Source organism: Schistocerca cancellata, chromosome 7 (assembly GCF_023864275.1).
Source record: "Schistocerca cancellata isolate TAMUIC-IGC-003103 chromosome 7, iqSchCanc2.1, whole genome shotgun sequence".
NCBI classification, from domain to species: domain Eukaryota; kingdom Metazoa; phylum Arthropoda; class Insecta; order Orthoptera; family Acrididae; genus Schistocerca; species Schistocerca cancellata.
In genome coordinates this window covers 544343269-544367711 of record NC_064632.1, presented here as the reverse complement: position 1 = coordinate 544367711, position 24443 = coordinate 544343269, and the positions used below count along the sequence as shown (strand labels likewise).

Genomic DNA, 24443 nt, shown 5'->3' with positions numbered 1-24443 from the left:
ACATTCGTCCTGAAACGATGTCTTTCACTTTTTATGTTGTTCCGTTTACCTCAGTTGCTAGGAATATTTCAATAGCGATTTCGTGCGGTGCGCGCACAACTAACGAATGTAATATTCGTTTTGCACAGACGCGTATCGCTTTAACTTACTGACACATCGTCCTTCTTTCTTTCCCATAGCGTCTGTTCCATCTAGGGCGGGGCTCACTATTTTTTTGAGAATTTGGCAAATTTTATTTTATTGGCTTTGTCGCCGGGTGCCCTTCATGACGGTAACCTAAAAGGGAGCAGTCTGTGAATCGTGTACACTTTCTTGCACGTGTTATGACTTTGGTCTTGTTAGTGTATCGAATTCAATGAGTCGCAATTTTAGGACCAGGTCAGCATTTCCCTAAACGAGTGTGGGAAACGGCCTGAAAACAACTTGTGCACCAGCCCACAGTCGATCCGACCTGTCTCTGGTTTACCACCCTGTCTCACAAATAAGTGCGCTGCGCCTTACGCTAAACGAGTAGGTCATACAATCGTCTTCAGTGGCCTCAAATACATGCGCAGTCTCACTTAAGGCAGAATATTTAATTACCACATTCTGCCATTCTATGTAAATCAGAAGTGCTGTATCTAAAGAGAATGTATATGTATTTCAGGCCAATGAAGATGCTTCAATAAAATGTAAAAAAAAATGCATTCAGTTGGACATCGACAGTCTGCTAACTTTTGTTGACGGTTAACAATTCTATGTAAACGGTCTCACACAACAGGGTGAATCACATAACGAAAGAAATACAATTCCTAGTTTATGAATGCAGTAGTTCCTGATTACCATATTCGTTCATATTAAAACATCCTCACGTCTGTGTAACTGCCATTACAGTAAAAACACTTGTAATTATCACAATAGTATGCAGGATGACAACCGCCGTTTAGTTTTCTAGACAGCTGTCCGTAAGAAGAATGTATTATTAAAATGATTTTTGAGCACTTTGACAATTACGTCTTCTCGAGAGTAGTATAATGACTGCATCAGATCGTTAATAAACATTGAATCAACAAAGCAGGTAAGCTGTCATCCAAAAATGTATTTATTGAAGCTGTGTAGGACTGTCTTCAAGAAAGAGTCGGACTTTAATATGTCACATATCCACTGTTGTTATTCTTATCAAGAAAGATGCGGAGAAGATACCGTTTGCATATAGTCTGTTACAGGCTCAGGAAAGGAACATATTAATACTCCACAACAACATTCACCTACCTGTTAGAATAGTAATTGTATAGGAGAGCAGAAAACAGACCCAAAGCTATTTCAAACATTTATTGAAAAATTGTTATGTAACTGAGAATAATAGCAAGATGGGCATATCCTAAGTTTCTTGTAACCATGATACGTTCACTTTTCATAACACTGACTATGAGACGTTCACTTTTCATAACACTGACTTTGCTCTCTACATACCTAGCTCTCGAGAAAATTACGCCACATTTCTACAGATTTGCTCACTGTTAATGAAGTAGCAGCTGTACTACTTGTCTGCGCGTTTTTTTTTTATCCAAGACAGCTTTGCGACAACGTATACGTGCGAACTTACTCGAAGATCTCAGAAATGTAGCTAGTGAAAACAATTGAGACGTAGGAACATATGGCGTTTAAAGTGGGCACCGCTCCAGTTGTTTGTGTTGATTTACACTTCATCTTAATGGTCCACTGTACGCCGCACGTATCCTTCACAGTCGCATATCCAGCTGACGCCTGTGGATGGAAAACAGCTGAAATTTCGACAATGACTGAATTACGTCTGGCGGTCACGAGAACAGCTAAATGTGTGTCAGTGTTCCTTCATCTTCCCAAGGGTGTGGTAGATGTCACTAACGCTCTTTACAGTTTCTGGCCTAATGTTGCTATTGCATCATTGTCGTTACCTTCGGTTTATGCTTCATTAGAAAGATATAGCCCCAGTCCCGATACTGTCAAATTGAACTGAATGCTGTTCCTTAGTGCTTCAAACAGGTATTAAAGAAAAACAGTTTCATAGACGTTCATGTCGTCGTATCAGATCGAAAAGTTTCTGTAGTAGCAGTTTTGTTTGTCTCGTTGTTTTCTACTGAAACAGCGCAGTGGAGTACGCTGCTTTCCCTGTTCCAACGAAAATGAAAGTTGGCGCGTCCCTCCTTCCAGCGCAATCGGCCTCTGTGGCCTCTGCCTAGCGTTACAGCCTCGCATAGCAAAGATCACTGATTCGAATCATGTTCGGGCATTGGTATGAGGTTTACCTGCTCAGTGTAAACACTAGAATCTAAGTTAACTTCAGATTTCCTGGAAGTAGTAGCAATGAAATTTGCAAGTGAAGGAGGAAGGAAGATCAAGAGTTTCACGTCTCCTCGACGATTAGGTCATTAGATACGGACCACAAGCACGGACTGGGAAGGAAACCGGCCGTGCCATATCTCCGGTGTTCGCTTTAAGCGGCTTAGAGAAATCGTAGAAGATAAAATCTGGGTGGCTGGAGGGGGATCTGAACCGACGACCTTCCGAATACGTGTCTCTCATCTCGCTCGGTGTTCACTAGTGAGGAAATTGGTTGCGGTAGCGCTCAGCGTACGAAAAAATGGATAATGTTTCAGTATTGACGTTTATGAAGAAAGACTGAGGTTCCCAATGCCAATTTTATAATCCTTCATTCAATTTGCGGTTAGTACCTCACCCATTCGTTTCACTGATTATGTATCAACATAAACGCGTAATTATTGCAAACTAACTGCGGTTTCCTCCATTAAAACATAATCTATCTTTTTCCAGACTACGATGCAACTATCATCTTGCGTACCGAAATTTATACCTCTTCGCTAGCTGTTTTGTATGCGCGACCTGTTTATTGCAGTATACAGTGAACTGATACACTACTTTGGTCTCAGGCCCGAAACGAATTGTGCTACATTAATAACAATAACTGTGTGTTGCTCAGCGGCCTGGTGAAAGCCTTTCAGTTGTGTGCCACTTCGGCGACTTGTTCTAACCTACGCAAGTAACCTCGCTGGAGATAGGTTACTTGCAGTTCAATGTGGAATCCGCATCGCATGTCGTTCCCGGCGAATCTTCACATCGTAGAAAGGTGAGGACTGAGTTAAAAGCAGGCTGAAAAGACCGCTGTCAGACCGGGATTCGATCCCGCAACCTTCCCGTTTCCCGCACGCTCTTTACCACTAGACCACCAGGGACACCTTCTGAAATATTAAATACAGAATAAACAATGAAATACATAAATTCCCTTGCGTACTGTAATAGATTTTAAAAAAATATTTAAATGTTTTGCAAACAGCTATAGGATGTTGTACCAAGCAGACATGTGCCTGCTGTGATAGTATATCGTGCGAAAGAAATGAATCTGACAAGGAAAAGAACAGCTTCAATAGTCATAGTGTTTGTTACATCAACGTAGAGATAAGCGTTCGCAGGAGTGATTATCGAACAGACAAGGTGATTAAGGCGGTGAGAAGACAGTGGATTGGTATTCGAGAAGACAATGATTTAAATCCCAACCCGGCCAACTAGTTTTAGGTTCCAGGAGACGAGGTACTGGCAGAATTAAAGCTGTGAGGACGGGTCGTGAATCGTGCTTCGGTAGAACGTGAAAGACAGGGGTCCCGAGTTCGAGTCTCTGTCCAGTACACAGTTATAATCTGCCAGGGAGTTTCATAGTTTTAGGTTTTCTGTGATTTCCTTAAATAGCTTAAAATGAGCGCACGGTTGGTTCCTCTGAATAGGACACGGATGATTTCCTTCTGAAATCCGAACTTATGCTCAACTCCTAATGACCTCAACGTGGGCAGGTTTCTTCAGTAACTATGCGATACGGATCTTAATTGAAGACAGTGTTTTTAAGCTTATCTGTGTCTGCCCCGATTCACAGCCAAGCGCTGGGGCGTGAACTTAGCTGTTAGCGGGATAAGAGCCGACCTGGTGCAGTATCTTTGAACTCCGCAAGGGTACGGTGTTCGCTTTGATCAGCAACCGAGAGCTGACAGACTAGTTTTCAGTTTAAAGACGTAGGTCGAAAGGCGTCACAAAGAACTTTGAACGCTGAGTCCACTGTCCACTAGGTTCTTAACGCTTAAGAGACTTTACGTTCAGGTATTCTCCCAGATAGGGGAAATATTCTAGATTTCCCGCCGCAAAGCAACATTACCTGAGAATCATTAGCGGAAGAAAGGACCAGACCAACGAGAACGCCGACGTTCGAAGTCAAAAAATCAGTCATTATGTATCTCAGTGGTGACTGGTTGGAAAGACTCGGTGTTTAAACGATTTTTGGACTTGCTTGGAGTTGTCGAGGTCGAGGTGCAGGCCTCGAATGTAGGAGGTGAGTCGGGGTTTCCAGTGGCGAAAGTGACTTTCATTTTTCTGATGTCTTTAGTGATATGCAGTAACAGGTAGTGTGAAAAGCTTTAAAAATTCCGTAAGTGTAACCCTGTGTCGATGCGAGGAAATGTGATGCCTTTTTCCGATTTTTACGCGAGTTTTGGAACATAACGCCCCCAAAAATGATTAATAGAGGAAAGCCTTGTACACTGCTTGCCACTGAAACTGCAACACCAGGAACGATAGTAGACAACGGAAGTTTACCCATTGTTTTTGCACAATATAGGAGGAATAACGCGTGATTAAATTTGTGTGTGATTTTGAGGAATACAGGTCGCGAAACTGGCCGCCTCTGGCTGCAACACTGCTTGTCAGAGTCGAGTCGAGCTGAGCTTGGATGACGGGTACGGCTACTTCATTCCATGCTGTCTCAACGCTGTTCCTAAGTTCACGGATCGAAGTGACTGGTAAGTTGCGGAAATCTCTCGATAACACATGTCCAGATATTTCCGGCAGTAACACGTCTGAAATGTAAAGGCTGCTGTCCAGTAACCCACTACGCAAACCAGACATGATCGTATTGTGTACCGAATAAGCACCTTACACACCGCGACAAGCACCACTGTCGGCGCACCACTCTTCTGCAACGTCAAGGGACGACATTGACAGCCTTGCTGACAGTCCGTGCTGCTCCAAACGTCCCCGTGAATACTTGGTTTCCAGTAATGCAACTCATTTCCTGACTCAAGGTCCATGACTTGGCTGTGCAGTGATGCAATGCTGACAGCAGAATGTACAACTATTTGTACTTTCGGGCGCTAGTCGCATGGGGTTGCTGAGATTTTGCATCGCGTTCAGTTCGACCCTCCTCAGTCCATCGATTCTTGATTTGCGTGGCAGTCAGATGATCATATCAACGCTGAAAGACAAACTGCCCTCTCGACAGGCGACGAACCTGCTACTGTCGAATTACAAGACATGTTGGTATACGTTTCACCTCCTTACACGAGGTGTAATACGATCTTTTAACAACCACCATTCACATGCGTTTCGTGAATAAGAAAGCCGCTGCATAATTATTCCTTACATAGAAAATATGGATGGCATTATTCCTAGCTACTTTGATTGGTTGCGCTGAATGGCCAATCTTTCGAATATTCAAGCATGTAGTCCACTTGATGTCAGTTTGACGTTTGATGCAATCCGCTTTCGTGGAGTTGCAATTTCAGTGGCCAGCAAGGTACATTTAGGTGACAAAAGTCATGGGGTACATTCTAATACCGTGTGGAACCTCCTTTTGTCCGGTGTAGCACTCAGGCCACAAGTGGCCCATCGGGACCGTCCGACCGCCGTGTCATCCGCAGCTGAGAATGCGGATAGGAGGGGCGTCTGGTCAGCACACCGCTCTCCCGGTCGTTATGATGGTTTTCTTTGACCGGAGCCGCTACTATTCGGTCGAGTAGCTCCTCAATTGGCATCACGAGTTTTGCCTGGTGTAAGGCACCAACAATTCGTTGGAAGTCCCCTGCAGAAATATTGAGCCATGCTGCGTCTATAGCCGTTCATAATTGGTATGGGAGCCATGTAGGGCGGTCTGGGTAGCCAAATCATTCGCGCGATTTGTCGATAATGTTATTCAAACCAATCACGAACGATTTTGGCCCGGTGACATGGCACATTGTCATCCAAATAAATTCCATCGTTGTCTGGGAACATGGTGTCCATGAATGGCTGAAAATGGTCTCCAAGTAGGCGAACATAACCATTTCCAGTCAGTGATCGGTTCAGTTGCTCCAGAGGATCCACTCCATTTCACGTAAACACAACTCACACCATTATGAAGCAACAACCAGGTTGCATGTGCCTTGGAGACAACATGGTCCATGTTCCGTTGACTTCCTTTGGGTTCCTGGCCATGTTGGTATCCCGGGTAATGAGCTCGCTGATCGTTTGGCTGGGGGAGCAGACACTTTCCCCCGTTTTCTGTAACCCCTCCTGCAGCGGATTTACGGCTTCACATCAAATCCTCTCCCGAAAGGACTCGACCACACTGTGTCGTCTCCGCATTGGCCATACCGGGCTGACCCATGGTTTTCTTTTGCGTGATGAGCCACCCCCACTTTGTGGTTGTGGAGCCCACATTTTGGTTGAATGGCCCCTTCTTTTGGCTCTCCGTGCTAAGTACAGTCTCCCCCACACTTTACCTTTGATGTTGACTGACGATTCGCGGATGGTCGACCTGGTTCTCGGTTTCCTCCAGGAAAGTGGTTTTTATTCTCAGTTTTAAGGTTTTTAATCTCTCTCTGGTATTGGGGCAGGGCGGTGAATGTTGGGGTATCTCCCACTGTAAGCCGTGTTTGGAGATTCCCGACTCCCCTCCCTGATCGAGATCCTCTTTTCTTCCCCTTTTACTCTGTTTTTATCATTTTTTAGGATTTGTTAGTCTCCTTTTCCCATACGCACTTCATCATTCTAGCGGTTGCACCTTTTAAGTCGCAGGTGGTCTTGCCTCAACTGCTTCAGAGGTGGGATATTTTTTGCCTCTAGCATAGCGTTGGGTTCGCTCTCTTGCTGACTTACCTCATTTTGTTTTTATCATTGACAACATGAGTGCCCTTTTAAATTTTTTCGCCCTTTCCCTTTTATGGTTCTGACTTTTCTAAGATGTCACACTATCGGAATGGACCACATTTGAAACAAGGGACTGTTAACCTTGCTGTTTGGTCCCTTCAACCCCAACCAACCAACCAACCAACCAACCAACCAAGCAACAACATGGTCCATGGCTTCATGGGATACGCGACAGATATTGCCAACTGACATCGGCACTCATCTGACCAGTCCATCGTCTTCCAGTCGTCTAGGATCCAACCGATCAGTCACGAGCCCAGAGAGGCGCAGCAGGTGACAGCAAAGGCACTTGAGTCGGTCGTCTGCTGCCATACCCAGTTAAGGCCAGATTTCGCCGCAATGTCCTAACGGACACGTTCGTCGTACGTCGTACATTGATTTCTGCAGTTATTTCCCGCAGTGTTGCTTGTCTGTTAGCACTGACAACTCTACGCAAACGCTGCTGCTCTAGGTCGTTAAGTCAAGGCTGTCGGCCATTGCGTTGTCCATGATGAGACGTAATGTTTGAAGTTTGGTATTCTCGGCTCACTTTTGACGCTTTCGATCTCGGAATGATGAATTCCCTAACGATTTACGAAATGGCATGTCCTATGCGTCCAGCTGCAACTACCGTCCCACGTTCAAAGGCCGTTAATTCCGTCGTGTGGCCATGATCATGTCTGAAACCATTTCACTTTAATCACACGAGTACAAATCACAGCTCCATCAAGGCACTGCCCTTTATATCTCGTGTACGCGATACTACAGTCATCTGTATATGTGTATATCGCTATCCCGTGACTTTGTTATTGCAGTTGAAACTTCTTTATTTAAATGAGTGTGTCTGTACTTAAATTGCAGAATTACTGAGAAGATGAAACGTCTACGTTATTTGATTCTGAAACAGCTGAGCCCATTTTCTCTTTACTTTTTCTTATCATGTCAACACAGCCCCACAATATTCTAGCAACGCAGTCTGACTGCTCAAAAAAAAAAAAAAAAAAAAAAAAATTACAACCTGATTTCCAATAATTGGCTCTGGCTCTGAGCACTATGGGACTCAACTGCTCAGGTATTAAGTCCCCTAGAACTTAGAACTACTTAAACCTAACTAACCTAAGGACATCACACACATCCACGCCCGAGGCAGGATTCGAACCTGCAACCGTAGCGGTCTCGCGGTTCCAGACTGTAGCGCCTAGAACCGCTCGGCCACTCCGGCCGGCGACTTCAAATAATTAATTCAAAAGAGTGGCCCTGACTAAAAAGAAATCTTAACAATAACCTATACATTTCATTAAGCACTTACCTCACAGAAATCTTCATTACGCGAACTACTGTAATACAGCGAGCGTCAATACTGCCAGCTAAGTAAAAGATTCTAACTACTAAAGCCACTAACTACTAATAGGCATGTGGTTACCAAACGAAAGATTTTGTCGCAAACCAAATAATGTATTTTTTACCTTAATAATGTGACATCCAGTTCAAACACTAATATAAATCGTCACTGACATCTAGTACAAAGGTATTAATCATGAATAATATTCAATCTCCAAGTCGAAAGTGAACAGATCGTTAGCCTACGCTAACACTTGAGACCTCTACCCTCCATCAATGCTAACTTCTCACATCTAACATCCATCACTGCTGGCTCTTCACCTCCAACTGTCCGCCCCGGTAGCTGAGTGGTCAGCGTGACAGACTGTCAATCCTAAGGGCCCGGGTTCGATTCCCGACTGGGTCGGAGATTTTCTCCGCTTAGGGACTGGGTGTTGTGTTGTCCTAATCATCATCATTTCATCCCCATCGACGCGCAGGTCGCCGAAGTGGCGTCAGTTCGAAAGACCTGCACCAGGCGATCGGTCTACCCGACGGGAGGCCCTAGCCACACGACATTTCCATTACCTCCAACTGCCCAACAGTACTTCCATCACTGCTGGCAACTAACTTCCAACTGCCCAACAGTACTGGCTGTTAACTTCCAACAACGAGTCCGCCAAGCTACGGAGTCTCTTACAAAGAAAGCGCAGTCGGAGATCCAAAAATGGTTCAAATGGCTCTGAGCACTATGGGACTTAACATCTGAAGTCATCAGCCCCGGGACTTAATATCTGAAATCATCAGCCCCGGGACATAACATCTGAGGTCATCTGTCCCCTAGAACTTAGAACTACTTAAACCTAACTAACGTAAGGACAGCACACACATCCATGCCCGAGGCAGGATTCGAATCTGCGACCGTAGCAGCAGCTCAGTTCCGGACTGAAGCGGTTAGAATCGCTGGGCCACAACAGCCGGCTCAGAGATCCAATGCAAAGCGCTACACAGCGCTGCCAACATAGAAGCAGCCCACTTACACAGTGTATACGTGTGTCTAAGTACGACGTTGGGTAAAGCAAGGAACGTTTCATCCAGTGCGACACATAAAGAAGGCTGGTTGTTGTACTTTCTACATCTTGCTCTGAAACATATTGCGATAGCCGCCCAAAAACTAATGCACCACATTTTTTTTTCTCAGACAACAACAATGGTATTAATGCGAAACTCCGCCGACCATTGTGGCCGAGCGGTTCTAGGCGCTTCAGTCTGGAACCGCGCGACCGCTACGATCGCAGGTTCGAATCCTGCCTGGGGCGTGGATGTGTGTGATGTCCTTAGGTTAGTTAGGTTTAAGTAGTTCTAAGTTCTAGGGGGCTGATGACCTCAGATGTTAAGTCCCATAGTGCTCAGAGCCATTTGAACCAGCCAATGTGAAACTCCAGGTACGCATTATCTGAAACTTCTGTTTCCTCCGAGAGATAGTGTAACTGCAGCGATGTATCAAAATCACGTGTGCAAGTGATGTACCTTACAAATAACGTGTCATCTAATTTCTAACTGCGGAGAAAGAAAATGTTGAGAACATTCACAAACGTCTGTACGTAGTACAAGAAGCATCTGCAATTGACAGAAGTACGCTGGGCAAGAAAGGAGAGGCCATTACGAGAAGTGGTTCGGCGGAGCGCCAAGATTTGCAGCGTTCGGGGAGGCCATCCACTTGTCACACCTGACGCGACGCAGCTTGCCGATGTGCTCATTCATGATGCCAAGAGGCAGCACCGTTACTTCTGAAGCATATCTGAACACATTTACCAAACTCAAGAAGCGCTTCCCGTAAATTCAGCGCCATAACAGCCCAGGTGATGGTTTGATTCAACACGATAACGCTCGGTCTCACACAAGCTTGAAGAATTCGGAACATATCACTAAACAGCACTGGACAGTGTTATCTCACCCAACCTACAGCCCTGACCTAGCTCCCTCAGACTTTCTCTTGTTTGGGTCGCTAAAGGATGCCATTCGTGGAAGATATAATGAGGATGACGTAGAGGTGACTCGCACAGTGAAGCGATGTCCTCGTAAACAGAACAAGGAGTGCTACCGACAGGGCGTACGACCTCCTTGTGTCTCGCTGGAGGAAGGCTAAAGAACGGAAAAAATAGGGAGTGCAAAAGGAGCATCATTCTTTCTTGTTTATACGTTTATACGTTTCATTATGTTCAGTGTCTGCCCCCGGTAGCTGAGGGGTCAGCGCGACAGAATGTCGGTGCTAAAGGCCCGGGTTCGATTTCCGGCTGGGTCGGAGATTTTCTTCGCTCAGGGACTGGGTGTTGTGTCGTCCTAATCATCATCATGTCATCCCCATCGACACGGAAGTCGCCGAAGTGGCGTTATATCGAAAGACTTGCACCCGGCGAACGGTCTACCGGACGGGAGGGTCTAGTCACAAGAGATTTACTTTTACATTGTGTTCAGTAAATAATTGTTGAAGAAAAAAATGTAGTGCATTACATACTGAACTACCCTCGTACAATTTATCCTTCAATTCGATGTTATTATTTTTCCGCTGTGAAGCTTTTTTATTTATTTATTCATTTATTTATCAACACTCCTGGAAATTGAAATAAGAACATTGTCCCAGGAAGGGGAAACTTTATTGACACATTCCTGGGGTCAGATACATCACATGATCACACTGACAGAACCACAGGCACATAGACACAGGCAACAGAGCATGCACAATGTCGGCACTAGTACAGCGTATATCTACCTTTCGCAGCAATGCAGGCTGCTATTCTCCTATGGAGACGATCGTAGAGATGCTGGATGTAGTCCTGTGGAACGGCTTGCCATGCCATTTCCACCTGGCGCCTCAGTTGGACCAGCGTTCGTGCTGGACGTGCAGACCGCGTGAGACGACGCTTCATCCAGTCCCAAACATGCTCAATGGGGGACAGATCCGGAGATCTTGCTGGCCAGGGTAGTTGACTTACACCTTCTAGAGCACGTTGGGTGGCACGGGATACATGCGGACGTGCATTGTCCTGTTGGAACAGCAAGTTCCCTTGCCGGTCTAGGAATGGTAGAACGATGGGTTCGATGACGGTTTGGATGTACCGTGCACTATTCAGTGTACCCTCGACGATCACCAGTGGTGTACGGCCAGTGTAGGAGATCGCTCCCCACACCATGATGCCGGGTGTTGGCCCTGTGTGCCTCGGTCGTATGCAGTCCTGATTGTGGCGCTCACCTGCACGGCGCCAAACACGCATACGACCATCATTGGCACCAAGGCAGAAGCGACTCTCATCGCTGAAGACGACACGTCTCCATTCGTCCCTCCATTCACGCCTGTCGCGACACCACTGGAGGCGGGCTGCACGATGTTGGGGCGTGAGCGGAAGACGGCCTAACGGTGTGCGGGACCGTAGCCCATGTTCATGGAGACGGTTGCGAATGGTCCTCGCCGATACCTCAGGAGCAACAGTGTCCCTAATTTGCTGGGAAGTGGCGGTGCGGTCCCCTACGGCACTGCGTAGGATCCTACGGTCTTGGCGTGCATCCGTGCGTCGCTGCGGTCCGGTCCCAGGTCGACGGGCACGTGCAGCTTCCGCCGACCACTGGCGACAACATCGATGTACTGTGGAGACCTCACGCCCCATGTGTTGAGCAATTCGGCGGTACGTCCACCCGGCCTCCCGCATGCCCACTATACGCCCTCGCTCAAAGTCCGTCAACTGCACATACGGTTCACGTCCACGCTGTCGCGGCATGCTACCAGTGTTAAAGACTGCGATGGAGCTCCGTATGCCACGGCAAACTGGCTGACACTGACGGCGGCGGTGCACAAATGCTGCGCAACTAGCGCCATTCGACGGCCAACACCGCGGTTCCTGGTGTGTCCGCTGTGCCGTGCGTGTGATCATTGCTTGTACAGCCCTCTCGCAGTGTCCGGAGCAAGTATGGTGGGTCTGACACACCGGTGTCAATGTGTTCTTTTTTCCATTTCCAGGAGTGTATTTATTTATCGTATGACGCCAGGAGAGATACTAGACAACTATTTACACAAATATATACGTTTCTGAGCAGATAAAAACGTACAATCTCAAGTTCGTATCGGGTTCACATCTCTAAGTTTAGGCCTGTAATCCAGCCACAGGCTTCTGCAGACAAACTGTGAAGGTCTTCCACTGTCCATTTGAATGCTCTGAGAGAACATTCAAATGTTATGCGATGTACTGTTTACTTCTATTCACTGCAGTCAAATACATTGGTGTAGAAATGCTTCACATCTACCCCAGTCAGTTCTGATTGGATTCAGTATGCACCAGTGTCGTCGGGGTAGACGAAAACGTGATGGTCGCTCCCAGGGAGTTTTGATTAGTTGGCGATGCTTCATGGGACATTCCTCCTGCCATTCGTTGTTCTATAGTTCTTACAAGTTGAAGTTACTCTCCTGTAGACTGATTGTTTTTCGCCACAATGGTTTTCTAGACCACAATCGCTGGGGTTCTGGTGATGAAATTTCTGAATAAATTTTATTCTTGTCTACACATTCAGCAATGAGTGCGATCTTCTTGTGGTTGCTGGCAGCTACCAGCAGCCAGTGTGACTTTGTGGGACGAATACAACCTGTGGTGAGGCGCATTGCTTTTATTGGACTGTGTGTCATTCGTTTGAACGTGAACACTGTTTTGTCAGGTGAAACTGCAGCATTCTGCTACTGAGTGTCAAAGAATTAGAGTTGATCATGTGAGGACTGTTGCAACGGCATCCCAGGCAATTCCTATTAACTTCCGAGCTTTGCTTTTAGTTGACACATCCCGGAGATGCATCTTGTACATAAAACACCTGTCTAGGTCACACCTTGGTATTTTAAAGTGCTGCAATATTGGAGAGTTTGATCTCTAAATGTGATGTTAAGTTGGTATTTTAAAGTGCTGCAATATTGGAGAGTTTGATCTCTAAATGTGATGTTAAGTTTGTAGTTTGTTTGTTTATTCTGTACGTGGAAAACTGATACAACGGTCTTTTGAGACTTCAGCTATTACCCACTCTGTTATCCTGCACGTGTTCCCAGATTGGTGCTAAGCGAGCAACAACTTCTTAGGACCTTCAAGTTCGTAAGACTGGACCTTGTATCAAGAGCGAAGTAATAACTGCTGTCACAAAAAAAATAAAAATGACACCTTCTATTTCGGCTATTACGTGCCAGAACAAGTCACAGCACACAAGAACCCGTATATATTTCTCAAACGCGAACTTCCGTAGTAACAGACTGCGACATAACTAGGTGGTTGTCCAATCGACACTCGAAACAAAATGGTAGACGAAGTGATACGAGAAATATCTTTAGGGTCCAGTACCGGCGCTTCGGATCGTCGTCACTAGTAATCTTTCTGCTCTTAGTGGGTTGAAAACATGAGTAATGTTTACGAAACAAGAGCGGCCACCAGTCACCCGCAGCCAACTGCTTAATTAGGTGCTAGCTGACACATGACGTCCCCTGAAATAATGACGCTCATTATCTCATGCTGATAGGTACGCACTGCCCCGTTAAGAGGCGAAAGATTTCTTTCAGAGGGAATTTTTCTTTTGGGAGATTGCTGACACTGTTCTCGTCTGCCTGTTTGCTCAACAGAGTAATAGAGTAACTTGTGTCTCGGCGTCCCACAAGTAATAAATAGTCTTGCCACTAATGCTAGTGTCTTTCAAATGGAATTCAAAGGCGGAAACCCCTTTTAATGACCCCCGCCCTCCATTTTTTAAGAATGTTAAGCTGTGTATACCAGCAAACGCCCGAAGAAGAACGCAGGAAAGTCGAATCATTGAGTTTGTTAAAAGCGAGGAATATGAGGCGGCCCATTCACACAGAAGTTTCTACTTTCATTTTAATGATTACGAAAGCCTTCATAATTTCATTAGTTAATTAGTTGTGTAACTTTTGGCGGTCACGAGCAAGGCAAGAGCATACGTTGCCTTTCTGAAGCTAGTGCTAAGCGAAGTGCAGGTGTCTTCAATAAATCACAAGTGTGAACTGTGGCGATATCATTACCATACTCATGACTGGCTACCCAAATATTAATGTTCTGCAGACACTGACAATGGCGCTGATGTGGCGAAACATATTTGGGCAAAAACATTCGCAACCCGCTTCTATGGTGACAACGTATCTCCACTTCAAAACATAATTTTTTGTTTGTTGCTGCACTGTCAGAACAATTGGATCTGTAGCGATTGTCTGTGACAGCAGGTACTTATTTCCGCAGTCTTGTGTTCAGATCCCGGGTCTTAAAGATTCTCCCACAATTCTCATTTTTCAACAACCATTCAGCTTTCGATCAAGAGGAGAAGTAGCCATATCTATGGGTATAAGCCCTTTCCCGTGATAAACTGCTGTCTTCTATACATAACTGTGAAAGTTCTCAGAACCTACTGGAGTAACTTAGACGTAAGAGTCAGGGAACGACAGTAACATTCGCATCAGGTAACGCAAAATGCTCGAGTCGCATGCAGCCATGAGCAGTTGGAGTACGGACACCCACTTAGAACCGGTTTCGCGTCCCATTCGCCACGATGGCTGTGGCTATTCGTCGTAGTCGCCCACAACTCCTGCAGAATGTTCGGAACCGGAGGACCAGCACTTCTCATTCGATGGTGGCCCAGTCGAGCTTGAATGATTGACATCAAGCAACATGATGGGAGAGGATACTGATGCTGGATGTGGTGCGTTCAACAGCACAGTTACACGGTCATCACCACCCTTGCTGGATATCAGCGTGAAAATCTCGAATGCGAATAGGGGAAGGGTAGATGACGGTTGTGCGCGCAGGCGAGGCCTCTTATAACGTATTAAAAAATCCGTCTATCTATTGTACAAAGAGCCGTCGTGATAGAGTTATAGCACTTAAAATCGATTAACAAAAGTGCTAAAGTTCGTGGGTGAGCTATCCAGTCAGAGCACGTTGACCTCCACTTCACAATGCTTCAGAAATGAGACACGAAATGCCACAAAATTCAAAATCAGTGTTACACTGGTTTTGGCGTGGGCAAGTATGGTGGGCATATCTCCAGCCAAACTGAGGACTGCTCAAATCAGTGTATAGAAAACACGTACGTGTAAGGTACTGGACCGAAAGCGCTACACTACAAACTTTGCGTGGTAGTGTATCTTTCCGGTGGAAGAGAAAACCGTCTGCTGCTGGGCAGCGTCCTACCCGAAGTGAAGATGATTAAAAAATCGCTCAAATGGCTCTGAGTACTATGGGACTTAACATCTTAGGTCATCAGTGCCCTAGAACTTAGAACTACTTACACCTAACTAACCTAAGGACATCACACACATCCACGCCCGAAGCAGGATTCGAACCTGCGATCGTAGCGGTCGCGCGGTTCCAGACTGAAGCGCCTAGAACCGCTCGGCCACTCCGGCCGGAGAAGGTGATTACCCAGTAACAGGTTCTCAAGCTGTCTTAGAACGTTATTGCAGAAGAAAATTATTGTTCGCGGAGAGCATACAGTTCTAACGCGAAATGCTGTTGTTGAATGACATGTATTTTTTAAATACGTGCGCATGTGGAAATATGACGCCGGTAGTTTTGCACATCTTTTATTTAGCTGCTGTCTGAAGCGACGTGGTATCGACACTCAATACGGAAAGCTGTCGTACTTACGAGAAAAAGCTGCAGAGGAAAGAGTGACTTGGTGACACCACAGGTGCCCTGTCCCCTTACAAAAGGTACTAAGAAAGTTTTGCAACACAGCTTTATTTATTTAATTTTTTCGAAGTAATTTTCGTCACACTAAATACACCTCTCCGTTCTCCGAAACCAATCGCTAAACCAGTTCTCCCAAATTTCTTTAGGGGCTAAGGCACACTCCTTGTCACTTCACACGAGGGAAGTCACAAGGAGCAAGGCCTGGACTGTAAGGAGTGTGCTCAAGAACTTTGTCCTGTACCCTGCAGATATCCGGTGAATGCTTTGGCGCGGAGAGCTGGAGCGTTGTCGTGGTGGAGGAACCGAGTGTCCATTCTTGACATCGGCCGCAGGTTCCTCAAAGATTGGATGACTTTGGGGAGGTATTGCTCAGTGAATCACTTAGCTGTGACTGTTCCCTGTGTGCCCAAAACAACACGCTCCACAAGTCCTACTGATCGGGATTTTCTGACAGCTACGGGTGTGTCGTCGTCTTCAAAGACGTTTGCAGCAGCATGGACTACCAGCTCGGAGACCGTGGCTGCGGGTACCCTTGACGCTGCATCACAGACAGGAGCGCCGGCGGTGGTGTACTTTGTTTTGAGTCTTACTTGGCTCGTCATAACTGTATGTTATTCACAGACTGAGATTGTCCCTTAGGAAACTTCTCTAACATCTCCCGGCACCATGTCACGTGTCAAGTCATCTGCTCTTCGTCAATATACTTACTTGCAAATGATCATGCAGAATCGAACGAATTTCTGGTGGATTTAGTTCTAAGGTATCCTCTATATGCTTATAGGTCGCTCGCCTGTCTTCACCCAGTATTTTCCTCACAGCATCAATATTATCCTCTTAACTGATGATCGTGGCCTTCCCGTCCTATCAGAATCCTGCAGAATGAAATTTCCTCTTTGGAATTATCTATACTATCTGAATATACACTACTGGCCATCAAAATTGCTACACAACAAAGATGACGTGCTACAGACGCGAAATTTACCCAACAGGAAGGATATGCTGTGATATGCAATTGATTAGCTTTTCAGAGCATTCACACAAGGTTGGTGCCGGTGGAGACACCTACAACGTGCTGACATGACGAAAGTTCCCAACCGATCTCTCATAGACAAACGTCAGTTGACTGGCGTTGCCTGGTGAAACGTTGTTGTGATGCCTCGTGTAACGAGGAGAAATGCGTACCATCGCGTATCCGAATTTGATAAAGGTCGGATTGTAGCCTATCGCGATTGCGGTTTATCGTATCGCGACATTGCTGCTCGCGTTGGTCGAGATCCAATGACTGTTAGCAGAATATGTAATCGATGGGTTCAGGAGGGTAATACGGAACGCCGTGCTGGATGCCAACGGCCTCGTATCACTAGCAGTCGAGATGACAGACATCTTATCCGCATGGCTGTAATGGATCGTGCAGCCACGTCTCGACACCTGAGTCAACAGATGGGGACGTTTGCAAGACAACAACCATCTGCACGAACAGTTCGGCGACGTTTGCAGCAGCATGGACTATCAGCTCGGAGACCGTGGCTGCGGGTACCCTTGACGATGCATCACAGACAGGAGCGCCTGCGATGGTGTACTCAACGACGAACCTGGGTGCACGATTGGCAAAACGTCATTTTTTCGGATGAATCCAGGTTCTGTTTACAGCATCATGATGGTCGGATCCGTGTTTGGCGTAATCGCGGTGAACGCACATTGGAAGCGTGTATTCGTCACCGCTATAGTGGAGTATCACCCGGCGTGTTGGTATGGGGTGCCATTGGTTACACGTCTCGGTCACCTCTTGTTCACACTGACGGCACTTTGAACAGTTGACGGTACATTTCAGATGTGTTACGACCCGTGCCTCTACCTTTCATTCTACTGCTGCGAAATCCTACATTTCCGCAGGATATCGCACAACCGGATGTTGCAGGTCCTGTGGGGGCGTTTCTGGATACAGAAAATGTTCGACTGCTGCCCTGGCCAGCAAAGACTCCAGATATCTCACCGATTGAAAACGTCTGGTCTATGGTAGCCGAGGAACTGGCTCGTCACAATATGCCAGTCACTACTTTTGATGAAATGTGGTATCGTGTTGAAGCTGCATGGGCAGCTGTACCTGTACACGCCATCCAAGCTGTGTTTGACTCAATGCCCAGGCGTATCAAGGCAGTTATTACGGCCAGAGGTGGTTGTTCTGGGTACTGATTTCTCAGGATCTATGCATGCAAATTGCGTGAAAATGTAATCACATGTCAGTTCTAGTATAATATATTTGTCCAATGAATACCCGTTTATCATCTGCATTTCTTCGTGGTGTGGCAATTTTAATGACCAGTAGTGTAGTTGCGTGATGTGGACACCGGTCACCGACTGTAAGAGTCATTTCTTCAAAGCACGCGCGAAGTTGTTCTGCAAAATTCTGCGAATCTCATTTCGTGATCACGATACCACAGCAAGCATTCAGACTAACCCTGACAGTGAACGATTGCTCGCACAGACTCGGCACAGCGGCTCCAAAGCAAGTAAGAAGTATTCTCAGAACACCAGCAACAATCAGCCTGCAGCGACTTAACTGGTGCGTCGTATTGCAGAAGTTTCCTGGTACACTTGTAGTTTAGCGACAATCGGTGTCAGCGTCGCGGAGAGCGGCGGCGGAGGACTTGGGGAGTCCGGTGACGCCTGATGGCCCGCGCCCCGGGCGAGTCCTTGGGCAGAGCGCGTCACGCCCAGGCGGGCGAGCTGATGGGCCCAGACCGGTTGCTGCCACCGCCGCCGCCGCCGCCGCTGCGGCTGCCAATTTGCCGGCGCAGCGCAGCGGAGCGGCTCGGCCCGGGGCGGCCGGACGAACGGCCTTCACAGCCGTCAGTCACCCGTGGGATGCGCGCGCCACCTAACGGACCGCATCCCGGTACCCCTGCACCCCGACAGCTAAGTGGCGCGGCAGTAGGCGGCGCCTGTCCCCCAAACACTCAGATCAAGTTACACTAACGGAAAAGAATTGCAACACCAAAAAATAATTACGAGGGGCACGAAACTTCCTGGCAGATTAAAACTGTGTGCCCGACCGAGACTCGAACTCGGACCTTTGCCTTTCGCGGGCAAATGCTCTACCAACTGAGCTACCGAAGCACGACTCACGCCCGGTACACACAGCTTTACTTCTGCCAGTATCTCGTCTCCTACCTTCCAAACTTTACAGAAGCTCTCCTGCGAACCTTGCAGAACTAGCACTCTTGAAAGAGTGCTAGTTCTGCAAGGTACGCAGGAGAGCTTCTGTAAAGTTTGGAAGGTAGGAGACGAGATACTGGCAGAAGTAAAGCTGTGTGTACCGGGCGTGAGTCGTGCTTCGGTAGCTCAGTTGGTTCGCCGGCACGGTAGCTCAGCGTGTTCAGTCAGAGGGTTAGCTGCCCTCTGTAATAAAAAAACTGAGTTAATCGATCAACAACGAACTTAAACGGATGTCTCACGACGTCCGCCCCGAGCAGATATAACGAACAAAAGCGAACAAAATGAGATTAACAAAAAAAAAAAAAAGTTGGTAGAGCACTTGCCCGCGAAAGGCAAAGGTCCCGAGTTCGAGTCTCGGTCGGGCACACAGTTTTAATCTGCCAGGAAGTTTCATATTAGCGCACACTCCGCTGCAGAGTGAAAATCTCATTCTGGAATTACGAGGGGCGTTTGAAAAGTCCGTGCGAAAATAAAAACTACTTACGTGTTTAGGGTAAACCTTTGTTTATATTTCCGCATAGTTCCATTTAGACTTATGCACTTCGCCCAACGCTGTTCTAATTTGTTGATCCCTTCCGAATAACAGGAATTGTCCAAGTTTGCAAAATAGCTATTAGTTGCTGCAATCACCTCCTCGTTTGAATAAAATCTTTGTCCCGCCAGCCATTTCTTCAAATTGGGGAACAAATAGCAGTCCGACGAAGCCAAGTCTGGAGAATATGGGGGATGTGAAACGATTTGGAATTCTGTTTCCATTAATTTTGCGACCACAACTGCTGAGGTGTGTGCTGGTGCATTGTCGTGATGGAAAAGGACTTTTTTGCGGTCCAATCGCCGGCGTTTTTCTTGCAGCTCGGTTTTCAAACGGTCCAATGACCTTGAATAATATGCACTTCTAATAGTTTTATACTTTTCCAGATACTCGATGAGGATTATCCCTTGCAAATCCCAAAAGACAGTCACCGTAACCTTTCTGGCCAAAGGACTGGTCTTCGCCTTTTTTGGTACAGATTCTCCCTTGGTAACCCATTGTCTAGGTGGTTGTTTGGTCTAGGAGTATAGTAATGTATCCATGTTTCATCCACAGTTACGAAACGACGCTTAAAGTCCTGCGGATTATTACTGAACAGCTGCAAACCATCCTTGCAACACTTCACACGATTCTGTTTTTGATCAAGCGTGAGCAATCGCGGAACCCATCTTGCGGATAGCTTTCTCACGTGCAAATGTTTATGCAAAATACTATGTACCCGTTCATTCGAGATGCCCACAGCACTAACAATCTCCCGCACCTTAACTCTTCTGTCATCCATCGCCATATCATGGATTTTATCAATGATTTCTGGAGTCGTAACCCCCACAGGGCGTCAAGAACGTTCAGCATCACTTGTGCCCATATGGCCACTCCGAAAATTTAAAGACCACTTATAAATTGTTCTAATGGAAGGTGCAGAGTCACCGTAACGTTTATCAAGCTTCTCTTTAGTCTCCTCAGGCATTTTGCCTTAATAAAGTAATGTTTAATCACCACACGAAATTCTTCTTCGTCCATTTTTTGACAGTCACTCGACTTCCTTGATTCACACGAATGCCAAACACAAAGAAATAGACCAATATGGCTGAAACTTGGTGTGCGTTATTTCCAAAGATGCTACTAACTAAACATAACCTCGATACGCGCCCGTGATGCCATCTCTCGGACTTTGCACGGACTTTTCAAACGCCCCTCGTAGTGTAGAGTACTGAAATTTCGAGAAGACATTTGTCTAAGAAAATATTTGACTGATAACATTCCAAGATCATAAGTTAATAGAAGCACGACATAAGCCATTGAAAATGTGAAACGATGGTACATTAACAACCGATGTAACCGCCAGACTGTCCGCCGCTGGTAGCTGAGGGGTCAGCGTGACATAATGTCAATCCTAAGGGCTCGAGTTCGATTCCCGGCTGGGCCGGACCTTTTCTCCACTCAGGGACTGGGTGTTGTGTTGTCCTAATCATCATCATTTCATCCCCATCGAGGCGCGCAAGTCGCCAATGTGGTGTGAAATCTAAGCACTTGCACATGGCGAATGGTCTACCCGACGGGAGGCCCTAGTCACACGACCGCCAGACTCTCGAATTCAAGCATGCAAACGCGTGTGAGCTGTGTTTTATAGGTGCCAGATGTAAGTTTGTGGGATGGGGTTCCGTGCCTGTAGCATTTGGTCGGTCATTACGAGGACGGTTAATGCTGGTTGTGAATCTACGACTACATCTACATATATACTCCGCTAGCCATCAAGCGGTGTGTGGCGGAGGGCACAATTCGCGCCACAGTCATTGTTCCGCCCCCCCTCCCCCCCCCCCCCCCCCCCCTCTGTTCCACTCGCGGACCGCGCGAAGGAAAAACGACTGCCTGAACGCTTCAGTACGAGCTCTAATTTCCCTGATGATGATCATTGCGCGATCTGAAAGTTGATGGTAATAATATATGCTCTACATCCTCGGCGAAGATCGTATTTCTGAATTTAGTGAGCAGCCCCTTCCGCTTAGCGCGCCGTCTGTCTGCAAGTGTGTCCCACTTCAAACTTTCTGTGAGATTTGTAACGCTGTCGCGATGGCTAAATGTGCCAGTCACGAATCTTGCCGCTCTTCTTTGGACCTTCTCAATCTCTTGAATGAGACCCAACTGCTAAGGGTCCCATACAGACGAACAGTACTCTAAGACTGGACGAACTAATGTATTGTAAGCTATGTAAGTAGGCTGTTTATGTTTTCTTATTGGCAACGTTACATAGCGCTCTGTATGAAAATCACTGGCTGTGCTTTGTGCAGTCTGTGGCTAGTTTTGCATTGTTGTCTGCCATTGTAGTGTTAGGCAGCGGCAGCTGGATGTGAACAGCGCGTAGCGTTGCACAGTTGGAGGTGAGCCGCCAGCAGTGGTGGGTGTGGGGAGAGAGATGGCGGAAGTTTTGAAATTGAACTGCTATATATATTATGATTATTAAGGTAAATACAGTGTTTGTTCTCTATTAAAATCTTTCATTTGCTAACTATACCTATCAGTAGTTAGTGACTTCCGTAGTTTGAATCTTTTATTTAGCTGGCAGTAGTGGCGCTCGCTGTATTGCAGTAGTTCGAGTAATGAAGATTTTTGTGAGGTAAGTTATTTGTGAAAGGTATAGTTTAATGTTAATCAGGGCCATTCTTTTGCAGGGATCTTTGATAGTCAGATTGCGTTGCGCTAAAAATATTGTGTGTCAGGTTAAGCACACTCGTGTATAAATTTTCCTAAGGGGACGTTTCATAAGTATAATTTGTTCTAAGGGGACGTTTCAGCTATTTCCTTTGTTGAAGGACTGCAGCGCTTCAGGATTCTACCAATAAACCGCAATCTAGAGTTCGCCTTGCCTGTTACTTGTGTGATCTGGTCATTCCATTTGAGATCATTTCGAATAGTCACACCCAGATACTTGACGCATGTTACCGCTTCCAAAGACTGGGCATTTATTTTGTACTCGTACATTGATGGGGATTTTCACATTGTTATACGCAGTAGGTTGCACTTACTAATACTGAGAGATACTGCCAGTCATTACACCATGCATTTATGTCCCACATATGTTCGATTGGAGACAGATGTCAACACTCTATAGAGCCCGTTGGGTTGCAACAGCGGTATGCGGGTGAGCGTTATCCTGCTGGAAAACACCCCTTGGGATGCCGTTCATGAACGGCAGCGCAACAGGTCGAATCACTAGACTGACGTACAATGCAGATGCAGGACGGTGCGTCGAACCCGCACACCGAACACGATGGTCACCCATCTCGGCATTGCGACAGTACATTCTCGTGACCACCCCTACCAGCAGTCATGCACGGTGGCTACATTTCTGCAAAGTCCTCCTGTCCTGTAATATCGCAAAGAAACATCCAACTTCTACTAGCCCTATTATACGACCTCATTCAAACTCAGTGACGTGTTGATAACGGCACGTTTGTCGCCTTAAACGCATTCTTGACTAACACCAACTCACCACGTCCAACTCAAAGGGAACTCACGCCCACGACCGTTACGGCGCGAATTTAAAGGAAACCTGATTTGCATACTCACACTACCGCTACTTGCGCCACTCTTACGCGACTGCCGCGGAACTGGAATAGACACGACCTTTCGATGTAGAATCACGCGTACAAACTTCCGTTTATGTCTTGGTGTTGCGATTTTTTTACCACATTGTGTTTTAACAACACCTCTTCTACGTCACACTGCGATGGTCGCGGCAAATGTTGCAAAAAATAGGAGCGCTCTATACGACATTGCTTCCTCTCTCTCTTTAACTTTTGCTAACTTACAGCCGGCCGAGCGGTTCTAGGCGCTACAGTCTGGAAACGCGCGACCGCTGCGGTCGCAGGTTCGAATCCTGCCTCGGGCATGGATGTGTGTGATGTCCTTAGGTTAGTTAGGTTTAAGTAGTTCTAAGTTCTAGGGGACTGATGACCTAAGATGTTAAGTCCCATAGTGCTCAGAGCCATTTGAACCATTTTTTGCTAACTTACAGGGGATGGACAGAAACACGGGGACGCCAGAAACACAACACACTGCCATGCTTAATATGGTGAACGAAAACCGTTGGGATTCAAAAAAGCTCCGAATAGATAATGTAGCTCCTATATGGTTTTCAAGGAAATCTCGTACCATTCTCCCTGTAAAACAGTGACAAGTTCAGGTATTGGAGGTTTATAGCGAGGGTTATAGCGACCATGCACCCTTCTTCCAAACTAAACCACTAAGCATTTATGACATGGAAATGTACTGGCTGAGGTGCCCAGGGAGATGCGACAATTTATCCGCGTGAAAACCAAACGGGATGGATCTGCAATCCAAAAGGGTCACATAATCATTGGCAGTAATTCTGCCTCGCACGGTAGCCATTGGACCCATGGAATACCACAATGTGGCTGCCCAGATCAACACCGAGCCCCTGCCATGTTTCACTCTTGGGCCGTAAACTCGGCAACAAGGTGGAAACAATGTGCAACAAGACTCGTCTGCCCAAATGGCAGTCTTCCATTGCTACATAGCCCACGTTTTATGGCTTCTGTACGTTACCGGCATTTGCATGACTGATGAGTAGTTTCGGAAATCTAGCTAGGCCCCCAATTCCCTACTTATGGAGCTCCATTCGTGCTGTTTTCGTGCTGACAGGTCGCACCCGGTGCGGCATTCATTTCTCC

The 24443-nt window shown here is 46.6% G+C and overlaps 1 protein-coding gene across 1 annotated transcript in view; it reads left to right on the top strand.

Annotated features, from left to right (window-relative positions):
* LOC126092161 (uncharacterized) overlaps positions 1-24443 on the top strand; it is a 1357798-nt gene that overhangs the window by 1133 nt on the left and 1332222 nt on the right. The window lies entirely within an intron of this gene.